Source organism: Trachemys scripta, chromosome 7 (genome assembly GCF_013100865.1).
Source record: "Trachemys scripta elegans isolate TJP31775 chromosome 7, CAS_Tse_1.0, whole genome shotgun sequence".
Classification (NCBI taxonomy): Eukaryota; Metazoa; Chordata; order Testudines; family Emydidae; genus Trachemys; species Trachemys scripta.
In genome coordinates, this window is record NC_048304.1 from 97,628,063 (window position 1) to 97,640,185 (window position 12,123).

General features: G+C 42.9%; 1 protein-coding gene across 1 annotated transcript in view; it reads right to left on the reverse strand.

The window, feature by feature from the left end:
- The window catches only part of ADGRA1 (adhesion G protein-coupled receptor A1), a 458,486-nt gene that overhangs the window by 378,785 nt on the left and 67,578 nt on the right, over positions 1 to 12,123 (reverse strand). The window lies entirely within an intron of this gene.

Below are 12,123 nucleotides of genomic sequence, written 5' to 3' on the forward strand. Positions count from 1 at the left end.
TACCTTAGATTTTGGGGAACTGGGAATAGCTTGCTCAAGAGAGTGAATTGGTACAGAACGATACCAGGCAACTGCAGGAACAATGAACTGATACTGGGTTTGGATATTTTAGGATAGAATCATTGGCAGATGTTTAACCACAAACTTGCTTTAGCAATGATGATGATGATGAATGTGATAATAAGCTAAACGGCATTAATATATTAACCTTTAGTTGATAAGGGCACACCAATACTACAAGGCTGAGGAAGTTAGATTTGGACATGGGAGGCTGGGCATCTGAATGAATATTCATGATATTACCCAGGCCCTATAATAGGCCAACCCACCGGGTAGCGGGGGCCAGCTTTCCATCACTGACCCTACAGCTCTTCATTCTTATTTATCTACCATTGACTTTTGGACATTGGGTGTCTGGACCAGGGACAGGGCTTTGTGTCCCACCTTCAGATCCCCAAGGAAGGGTACGAGTTGATGTCATGCTCTGCATATGCTCATATAAGATATCCCTAATGCTATAATAGTGTTATTTGTTTATGTGGTTTGGAATTTTCTTGTCTTTACTGATTTAACTAAAAGTAACTAAGGCTTTTCTTTGCCTTTAGTGTGAGTATCTTTGTCTTACACCTCAGGATAACCCTACAAGTTATTGAACTTGTTAGTTTTAATTCTGTGGAGCCTGATTCTGAGATAGAAACCCTATTACACACAGCTCAATAAATTAATATCAATTGGCAATCAATATAATTATTAACCATTAAAGGCATCAGGCTACAATCCACAACATTCCCAGCTGCTTTCCTCAACAGGAGAGCAAAATGTATATCATAGTGCACCGAGGGCAGAATTAGGGTTATATAGGTAACCTTAATCTTGTCATGACATAACTTTCAAGTGTTTGAGTTTGGACACTTAATATTGTTAACTTAATTTTTGGAGGGGGAGGGGGGAATTGAGATGGAACTTCCTAGTCATTTTAAAAATTGTTTAAAAGAAAAGCAAATGAAAAATAATTCCATTATATGCAATTGTAATATCCCTCATCATCAGGATTTAAATCTGGGACCTTTAAACCTGTAGCAAGACTTCTGCTGCTTGAGCTAAAAGAGTAGCTTAGGGTATGTCTACACAACCCGGCAGATTGGCGGGCAGTGATCAAGCCAGCGGGGATCGATTTATCGTGTCTAGTCTAGACATGATAAATCAATCCCCGAGCACTCTCCCATCAACTCCAGTACTCCAGCGCCGCAAGAGGCGCAGGCGGAGTCGACAGGGAAGCAGCAGCAGTCAACTCACCGTGGTGAAGACATCACGGTAAGTCTATCTAAGTACATCGGCTTCAGCTACGTTATTCACGTAGCTGAAGTTGCGCAACTTAGATCGATTCCCCCCTCCCCCTCCCAGTGTAGACCAGGCCTTAGTTAGGTAGAGGTAGCAGACCAGCCAGTAAATATCTGAACTTAGTGGGGGCTCCTTCTGAGCATCTGAAGTCTGCCAAAGTTCTCCCCAGGAGGCACATTTGTAAAATCTCTCTGCATAAATCATCAATAGGCTAGAAATGCAGGATATTTACCACTTCCCCAAAGACACCTAATGACTTGAGCTACAGGAGTAACTATTAGTTAACAGCAGCAGTAGGCTGTTAACCACTGTGGACTAGCCATTAGATGATAAACACATAACACACTACACAGTGCATAACATATGCAAGGGTAGTAGATTTACAGACAGCATACCCAAGCGCACAGATTTGGCAGATTCTCTCTGATGTGTATCATGGCTAAGATTTGAGTTTGGCATATTACAAGTCTGGGGTCAAGCCCAAAGTCTGCCAGAGTGAGCTTGTGCAATCTTTTAGTTACTCCTGTAAAATGGAGAAGGGTGTAGGCAGCATGGTGGGGGACCGGGAGAAGAGTATGAAGATACTTGTGTGCCCCATAGGGTAGGGATAAGGTCTTGCTCAATAATAAGGTGATCAACGGCACAAAATTAATAACCACTTTGTAGAAGAGGTGAGATCAGAACTCACAATCTTTTGTCTTCTGTGCTAGTACCTGCTCCCATAAGCCTAATAGTATTTTGCTAGAGGAAAATGGCAGGATTAAGATCCATTATGTCTGTGTCTCATACAGAGATTCAGTTCTGTGTGGCTACTTCAGAACAATTCAGAAACTTCAGTGGGGCCTAGGATCAGGCATGACCTCTCAAGGGCCCTTCCAGTCCCACGACCCTATGATAGTACAGTTGGAATGTTCAGAAAATTAAGCAGCAGAAAATGTCTGGACATGTGCAAATAGCAATTCTCCACAGCTTATAACTTAGCCAACTCTAGGCAGATTTAAATGTCTCTGACCTCAGTAATCACTATTCCCCCTGCCAAACTTAAAGTCACTGCTCCAAATAACAGAAATGCTTTTGCAGTTTAAAGAAGTCAAAACAATTTTTTAACATAAAGAGGCCCATTCCTGACTTAACTGGGGATGTGTGCATGTAGGAATTACCCCATACTAGGTCCTGGTTGGAGTGCGTGGGGGGGTGCCCTCTGGCACCAGTGTGAGTGGAGCAGAGATCTGCCCTCTCCCCCCAAGCTACTCACTCAGTTCAGTGGAGTGAGGGAAATGATGGGTTTCCCAGAGCAGCCATTCTTGCTATTGAAAGCCATGCTGCCCTTTAAGCAGTGTAGCTTTCGGAGCTGGGTTTCTCTACGATACATTGTTAATTAGGAAATTTAGAAAATCAGATGCCAGGAATCACACTTTGGCTATGAATAATAATAGTTTAATTGCCCTTTACTTTTTCATTAATAGGGGATTTTTTTCAAGTAATAGTTTACTAATGGAAAATTAACGAATATATTTTACTTTTGGTATATAGTTGCAACAGAAAGCCATTAATCTGTTTCATTATCTTGGAAATGTTTCATCAGTTTTAGACATTACTCTTTTAGCATGCAGACATTTCTGTTCCACCTCAAATAATTTGAAAAGAAAAAAAGTCAGTATATATGCAATTATTGCTCCACTGTTGTGATTCAAGCGGACATATTGGGAGGTGATAGCAAAATTTTAAAAATCAGTCAATTCGTTGCTCAGATGCCATGGTAAAGAGCAGAGCAGAGATTAGCTATAGTAACTTATTTTAGAGCAATTTGGAGACAGAACTAAAATACATGATGAATGTCAAAGAATGTCTCAGTATATTTTAAGCATCTATACTAATATTTTTCATACATGGACTATTTTAGTGGAAAGAGATTGTCAGCACATATGAAAGTAAGGCAGCTCAACTAGTGCTAGGAACCAGTCACAAAATCATAGAAATTAAAACTAGAAGGGATCACCAATTTGACTTCTTGTATATCAAAGGCCTCCAATACAACCCAGCACCTGCACACTAAACCCAATAGCCAAAATTTGACCAAACTGTTACAGCCCACAGAACATTAGGTTATCATGTGGGGCACAAAATAAGAGGGACTGAGGTGCACCAGTACCTGAGGCCCTCCTCAATAGCAGGTAAATGATTAAGTGAGATATGCCCAGATCTTGGTGGTTATCTTATTTAAATCAATAAAAGTGTTCACACTTAAAACAACTCCATAATTAATGGTCTCAAACACACTTCCTTTCCCCTTCCCAAGCCCGTCCTACTTCTTAAAGTAGAAGCCTTTTCCTCTCCGACCTCTGACATCAAATCATTTTGTCTGTTTTTCACAATACATTCAATGGAAACCTTTATTCCCCATTGCTGTTTCAGGACAATTTGTCTAAGGAAGTGGATATCCCAGCATCTGTCAGGGGCCTTCAGCATTGCAATTAGAGTCCCTTTGAATCCTTAGGGACCAAGAGAGATCTGAGTGCCCGTAGAGTGTTCAAGTACAGCATGCTGGATGTACTAATGTGGATAAGAGAACGAATAGATATAAACTGGCCGTGGGGAAGTAGACGAAGGTTTCTAACCATCAGAGCGGGGAAATATTGGAACAGCCTTCCGAGGGAAACGGTGGGGGCGAAGGACCTGTCTGGCTTTAAGATTAAACTAGAGAAGTTTATGGAGGGAATGGTTTAAATGGGATAACATGATTTTAGTCAAATAAACATCGTGCCAACTCTGGTAAATAGTATCAATGGCCAATGAGGGTCTGGCTGGAGAATCTTGCCTACATGCTCGGGGTTCTACTGATCGCCATATTTGGGGTCGGGAAGGAGGCCCTGGAGGTTTTTCGCCTTCCTCCGCAGCATGGGGCAGGGGTCGCTAGCTGGAGGATTCTCTGCTACTTGAAGTCTTTAAACCACAGGATTTGGGGACTTCAACAGCAGAGTCAAGGGAAAGGGGTTGGGACGGCTTTTGTGGCCTGCATCATGCGGGAGGTCAGACTAGATGATCATAAGGGTCCCTTCTGACCTTAAAGTCTATGAGTCTATGAGAGCAGAAATCAGAGAAATTTCAATGTATCAAGATGTAAGAGATCTTACAAAAATGTTTTTCTTAAATAATTCCCCCTTTCCTGTGTGTTTACTCATTTCAAATTCAAAAAAATACCTAGCTCTCATAGAACACTTTTCACCTTTATTTCAAAGCACCTTATGAAGGATGGAAATTATCCCCAAATTACAGATGAAGTAACTGATGCTTAAAGAGGTTGAGGGTATGTCTACACTACAGAGACTACACTGACATACCGGTGTCAGCATAGTCCTGAGAGTAGAAGCAGCCTACACTCTCACCACCAGAAGGGGTTTTTCTTTCAATGTAGTGAATCACTACAATGTTTGCTAAATTGACAGAAGCTCTTTTCTCTAGACGTAGTTGCACCTATGCTGGGGGTTATGTTGGCATATCTATGTCGCTCAAGCCCTGACTGACCTATGCCAATATAACTTTTCAGTGTAGGCTAGGCTTAAGTGACTGCCCATTTACTCACTATATAGTTTTAAGAAAGAGAACCTAGGATCTGACTCCCACTCCAGCAGCTTTCCCACTGGCCCACTTTGCCTCTGATAAACACTTTAAACCACTGAAGACCTTAGTAGTTTCTTAGCAAAGCGATACATTTAGCTCTTCTTCTCTCTTCATAAATCAGTATCTTTAGGGGAAAAAAAGGATTAAGAGCCAATTTCCAGATTCTTCCAATTTTTCAGATTCTTTCTGGGGAAGCAGGGAGTGTAAGATTTCACTATATAAGATGTTTTATATAAGAACATAAGAACGGCCATACTGGGTCAGATATCAGGTCCATCTAGCCCAGTATCCTGTCTTCCAACAGGGGCCAATGCCAGGTGCCCCAAAGGGAATGAACAGAACAGTAATCATCAAGTGATCCATCCCCTGTCACCCACTCCCAGGTTCTGGCAAACGGAGGCTAGGAACACCATCCCTGCCAATCCTGGCTAATAGCCATTGATGGACCTATCCTCCATGAATTAATCTAGTTCTTTTTTGAACCATACTATAGTCTTTGCCTTCACAACATCCTCTGGCAAGGAGTTCCACAGGGTGACTGTGCGTTTTGTGAAAAAATACTTTTGTTTGTTTTAAATCTGCTGCCTATTAATTTCATTTGGTGACCCTTAGTTCTTGTTTTATGACTAGGAGTAAATAACACTTCCTTATTTACTTTCTCCATACCAGTCATGATTTTATAGACCTTGAGCATATCCCCCCTTAGTCATCTCTTTGCCAATATGAAAAGTCCCAGTCCCAGTCCTATTAATCTCTCCTCATATGGCAGCCATTCCATTTTTGCTGCCTTTTTCTGAACCTTTTCCAATTCCAATATTTTGAGATGTGGCGCCCACATCCGCATGCAATATTCAAGATGTGGGCATACATGGATTTATATAGAGGCAATATAATATTTTCTGTTTTACCATCTATCCCTTTCTTAATGATGCCCAACATTCTGTTTGCTTTTTTGACTGCCACTGCACACTGAGTGGATGTTTTCAGAGAATTATCCACAATGACCCCAAGATCTCTTTCTTAGGTGGTAACAGCTAATTTAGACCCCACCATTTTATATGTATAGTTGGGATTATATTTTCCCATGTGCATTATTTTGCTTTTATCAACATTAAATTTCATCTGCCATTTTGTTGCCCAGTCACCCAGTTTTGAGAGATTCTTTTGTAGCTCTTCGCAGTCTGCCTGGGACTTAACTATCTTGAGTAGTTTTGTATCTGCAAATTTTGCCACCAAACTCTTTACCCCTTTTTCCAGATCATTTATGAATATGTTGAATAAGACTGAGCCCAGTACAGACCCCTGGGGCACATCACTATTTACCTCTCTCCATTCTGAAAACTGACCATTTATTCTTACCCTTTGTTTCCTATCTTTTAACCAGTTACCAAAGCAGGAGAGGACCTTCTCTCTTATCCCATGACTGCTTACTAAAATCCAAATATATTAGGTTTACTGCTTTCCCTTCATCCACTATTTCTGTAATTCTAGGAGGTGGGGGGAGAGGGAAAGCGACAATCAAGTTTGTCTGAAAGATTTTCAAATTTTTGATCTTTATATTCCAATGCAGTGATTTGTTATAGTTTAGAGAGCTAAGCAACTGTTCATTTATACATCATAGCTATTCCCCATTTAACCCATAATAATTAAAACTAACAATATTAAAAGTATTTATTACCTCTAATGACGTATAGCAAAGTGTTTATATGTTTTGGCACATACTAGTTTCCTAAGTTAGGCCCTGGTCCACCAGGATACTTAAGCAAATGCCTACATTTAAGGACTTGAGTCGTCCCACTGACAACAGTTGGATTACTCACATGTTTAAGTACCTCAGTGACTCACCTTAACACATAACAAATTTTAAATGTAAACAACATTATTCATGCAGATTTCAACTGTAATTACTGATAAATGAGATTTTATAGAGCATTTTTTATTCTGAACAATCCTAAAAATCTCAGAGATTGCATATAAAAACATGATCCATCCATCACTGAAATGCAGCTCTGAGGATGAATACAAGCATCTACTTTTTGATAGTAACTCCTTATTGCAGTTATTTTTAGGAGGGGCTGTGAAAGATAACTTCAGCTGAAAGTACACTGGATATTTTTAGACAGGCATTTATTCTTACCCAATTTAGATACCTTGGCAAAATTAGTGGCCCAGGGATATTGAAAAAAAAATAACTCTATAGACTAGTTTCTAACTCTGTAGATTATTTTCAAGTGATTTATCTAAATATGAACAGAAAACAAACAGTTGTATTTCACTATACAAAGTGAGATTATTTACCTGTTCTATAACCTGAGTACTTCTAGATGCGCTGGTCCCCATTTGTATTCCACTGTGGCGTGTGCATATGCACCAGGCACCTGAGATTCTAAATTTGTTCAGCAGCGGCCACTGTTCCACACCTGTGCCTTTTGCCTCCTCATGCTCCAAACCAAGGGCATAATGGGTGGTGCAGACTGACCACTGCTCCAGTTCCTTCTTTATGGCTAATAAAGTCATGAGCTGAAGTAGAGGGAACAGAGGGCAGGTAGTGGAATACAGACAGGGACCACACATCTTAAAAAATAGCGAGCAGGAGTCCAATGGTTCAAACAGAGTTTTCATGAGTGCCACTAGAACAAGATTAAGATCCCACATTGAAGTTGGCTTGCTTACAGGAGGAAAGATCCAAAGTAAGCTTCAAGGTAGTGGATCGTTATCAGATGAGCAAAATTGGAGTAGTCATCAATGGGGGGACGGCAGGTGCAGATAGCTGCCAAATGAACATGTACTAAGTTGAAAGTGTGTCCTGAAGTCTTTAGGGGCAGGAGGTAGATCAGGATAGCAGAGATGTCTGATTCTTCTGGATTAAGTGTAGTGGTTATGAGCAGGGCCGGCGCAACCCATTAGGCAACCTAGGCCGTTGCCTAGGGCACTACAATTTGGGGGGCGGTGACCGCGGCGGTATTTCGGTGACAGGACCTTCTGCCGCCTCTGTGAGGGGCGGCATTTCGGGGCGGGACCTTCCACCGCCTAGGGCGGCAGAAAAGCTGGCGGCGTTCCTGGTTATGAGCCCTGATGGAAAATATTTTTCACTGGGCTACACAACAATTGTTTAGTAGACTCCCTTCTATTATTGTTGAGAATAGACTAGACATCTCCTGAGCGCAGTCTCCAGGTTGATGCCCATCCAAATACCAAGCTGTCCGATGTAGTCAGTCTGGACTGGAATGCTTGATATTGCCTTTGTGCTGCATCAACAGGTTCTGGAAAGTGACATGCAGATGAGCTGACAACTGAAGGAGGCTGGGAAACCAGAATTGTCTGGGCGAAATGGGAGTGATCAGTATGACCCATGTTTTGGCCTGCCAGATTTTCCTCAAGAAACGAGGTAATAAGGGGCTGGGGGGGAAAGACATACATTATTTGTCCTGACCAGGGACCAGGAGCGCATCTCCCATGAAGTTCTGACCCAAGGTCCCCCAGAGCAGTAATTCACACACTTTTTGTTCTTGTAGGATGCTAAGAGATTGCAGGACAAGGAGCCCCAAAGATGGAATATGATCTACTGAGTCATGAAGCGGTCACTCGTGGTCCTGAGAGAGGCACCTGCCGAGGATGTCTGCCTGGGTGTTGGGTACTCTCAGTATGTGCACTGCTGACAGAATTATCTGATGTCAAATACACCAATTCCAGAGTTCTACAGCTTTTGTATGGGGGTGGGGTGAATTTCACTCCTCCATGTTAGTTTACATAGAATAGCATGGCGATGTTGGCCCACATCACTAGAATGTGGTGAGACCTCATGATGGGGAGAAACTGTTTGGAAGCCTCTCAGACCACTCTGAGTTCAAGCTGGTTTATGGGCATTGTGGCTTCTTTCACTGACTAAATGCCTTGTGCTGAATGTTCACCCAGGTGGGCATCCTAGCCAAAATCAGAGGCATCTGCGATGAGAGACTTCTGTGGTAAAGTCAGAGTGAACAAAACTCTGTTGGTCCTTGTTTTCCCACTAATTCAGGGAGACCCTAATTTCTTGACAGAGGGAGATTAGTTTGTTTATACTGTCTGAGCAAAGCCAGCCTGAAGACAGTCTCCCAAATGAGGTTACATAAGTATAAGACCCTGTTACCCAGGAGGGTGAGACAGGAGTACATTTGCAACTGTGGGCTCTCTCAGTTGCATGGCAAGAGGTTTAACACCTGGAGCCTTTCCTGTGGGAGGAATGCCTTGGCTGCAATCAAGTTCAGGGTTGTTCCTATAAAATCTATAGATTGGGTTGGCATGAAAAAAGAACTTTTCAATATTTATGCACAATCCTAGAGACTGCAGGATGTTGTAAGTGGTTGCTGTCAGCACCTCTTGGTAGGACTTCCCTGTCAGTAACCAGTCCTCTACGTAGAAGAAGACTGATGACCATTGACAAGAGAAGTGAGCTGCTGCAACTGAGAACTTTGGAAATACCTTGGCACCGTTGCCAGACTAAACCTTGTATTGGAAATAGTCATTCCCCAAAGTGAATCACAGGAACCGTCTGTGAGATGGGTGGATGTCCATGTGAAAATAGGCGTCCTTCATATCTAGAGCTGTAAACCCATCCCCTCTGTACAATGACTGGATGATAGATGCCAAAGGAAGCATTCTGAATCTCAGCTTGCAAATAAAAATACTGCATTGTCTTAGATCTGCAGCCTTTCTTCTTTGATCTGAGGAAGAAATTTTAGTAGAACCTCTTCCCTCGGTGTTGTAGAGGTATTGGTTCTATGGCTCTTTGAATGAGGAGGGAGACTACTACTTGGACAAGTCTCCTCCTATGAGAGGGATCCCTGAACAGGGACAGGGAAGCAAGGTTTGGAGGAGGAAGAGAGGAATTTGGTGTACCCTGATATTACATCAAGTCTTTATCTGTCTGTTGTGATGTCCTGCCAAGTATGGAAAAAGTGAAGAAATTGAAGAAGAGAAGACTTGGGTAGCATGAATGGCATCTGTTGATCATGGCTCCCAAAAGGTCTCATCAAAAGTATTTCTTGACCTGGGGCTGAGGCTGGAAAGGTGTTGGAAGAGACATTTGTTAACTATGGTGTATCAGAGGGATTGGCAACCTTTGGCATGCAGCCTGCCAGGGTAAGCACCCTGGCGGGCCGGGTCAGTTTGTTTACCTGCCGCGTCCGCAGGTTCAGCCGATCGCGGCTCCCACTGGCCGCGGTTCGCCACTCCAGGCCAATGGGGGCGGCAGACCATGGCCAGTGGAAGCCGTGATTGGCTGAACCTGAGGACGCAGCAGGTAAACAAACCAGCCCGGTGCCAAAGGTTGCTGATCCCTGGTGTATCATCTGCCTCTTCCATGGAGGCTTATGAGGGCTGGGCACTGTATGAGGTCTATAGGATATGGTTTTGTGGTACTTTCTCTTCAGGCCAATTCCAAGGAGGGATGCTCTTGAGTCTTTAAATGAGTACAAAGACTTCATCTGGCTTGTTGCTAAAGAGATTATTCCATTCAAAGGGCAGGTCTTCCCTGGATTGTACATTGTGAGGAAATCCCAAAGAGTGAAGCCATAATGCCCTGTGCATAGCTATTGCTAAAGCCATGGCCCATGATGCTGCATCAGCTGCATCTGCAGAAGACTTCCAGGATGATCCAACTATCAGCTTTCCTTGCATATCCTATACCAAGCTTGGTGGTATGCTTCTTGGTGTACCCAGAGGTGGAGGGGGGAGGGGAAGAGGAGAAAGGGGTCTGATCAGTCTGGGTCAAACTGTGGCCTCAGAGCACATTCCATGAAGTGTTTGAGTTTGTCTTCCCATGCCTGTTTAGTTCAGCTGGGAAAGGATTGGTAGGTGTTGCAGCTGGAGACAACGTGGGCTTCTCCCGATACAAACACCAGAGTTACGGACTGACCGATCAACCGGACACCATGTGAAACCGGAAGTAATCAATTCAGCAGCAGCAGCAGCAGAGACAACCACAAAAAAGCAAATACTGCACTGTGCCTGTGTTGCATCTTAAAGGTAGGCACATCTGGGTTGCTTGTCCCCACCCCACCCCAACCCCACGCACAGGTCAGCCACAGTGTGCACTGCTTTCACCCCTCACCGCCCCACACTGGGAGGGAGAGGCGCTGTTTTCACACACACACACACACACACACACACACACACACACACCCGGACGGGGACAAGTTGGCAAACTCATTCCGACCCGGGGAAAGAAGCTGCCTGCAAGGATGTTGCCGGCGCTGAGGAGGAAGCTGAGATGCTGCTGAAGCCTGCCCTGGAGTGTCAGCTGCTGGATCTGGAGCCCGAACTGTTCTTTGTTCAGAGTTACAAACATTTCAGTGTTACAGACAACCTCCATTCCCAACTCTGAGGTTCTACTGTAACTAACACTAATACTATACTAAACTAATGGAAACTATTTAAGTGATTTAAAATGATATATTTACTCATTCAAAAAGGAGAAGCTTCAGGAACACTGGAGAAGTTCGGTCTCAGATCATGCAGCGGTAAGATGGAACTGGAGCAGCAGTTGGGCCACACCGCCCCTTACGCCCTCAGCTTGGAGAGCAAAGGGGCAAATGGTAAAGATGCAGCCCAACAGACACCGCTAAAAAAATCTGATTTCAGGCTCATGGTGCACATGCATTCCCCACAATGGAAAACACATAGGGACCAGCACTCAAAGAACTATTTTATTGCTGATTTATTCACGGGAGGTTCTTAGATTCTTTTTCTAAACTCATTTGGGTACTCCTGAATAAATGAAACAGAGTAAGGAATGCATCTTTCTTTTTAAAAATCTGTGAGTTACAAATACTCTGTAAGGGAGCTTTACCAAATTTTATGACCCACTCAAGAAATAAATGCTGCCCAATTTCTTTGCACAGGAAATCATTCAAAAAACAGAAGGAAGTATTGGGAACTATAAAGTTAAATAAGCCAGACTATATATCAGGCACATTACCATTACATACGCCAGTCTTCACTTTCATTGGGTATGCAGTGCAATGCAAGCCTTTTGCTTCATGTTTATTTTAGTTCCAAATTGATGGTAGTGCTTTCCTGCATTTTTCATCTCCATCCAAGTTCACTCATTTCTCTTGTTTATTAACTTGATGATTGCCTAGAAACCCTATTCTAATATACATCTAAGAACTTCTGAATTTT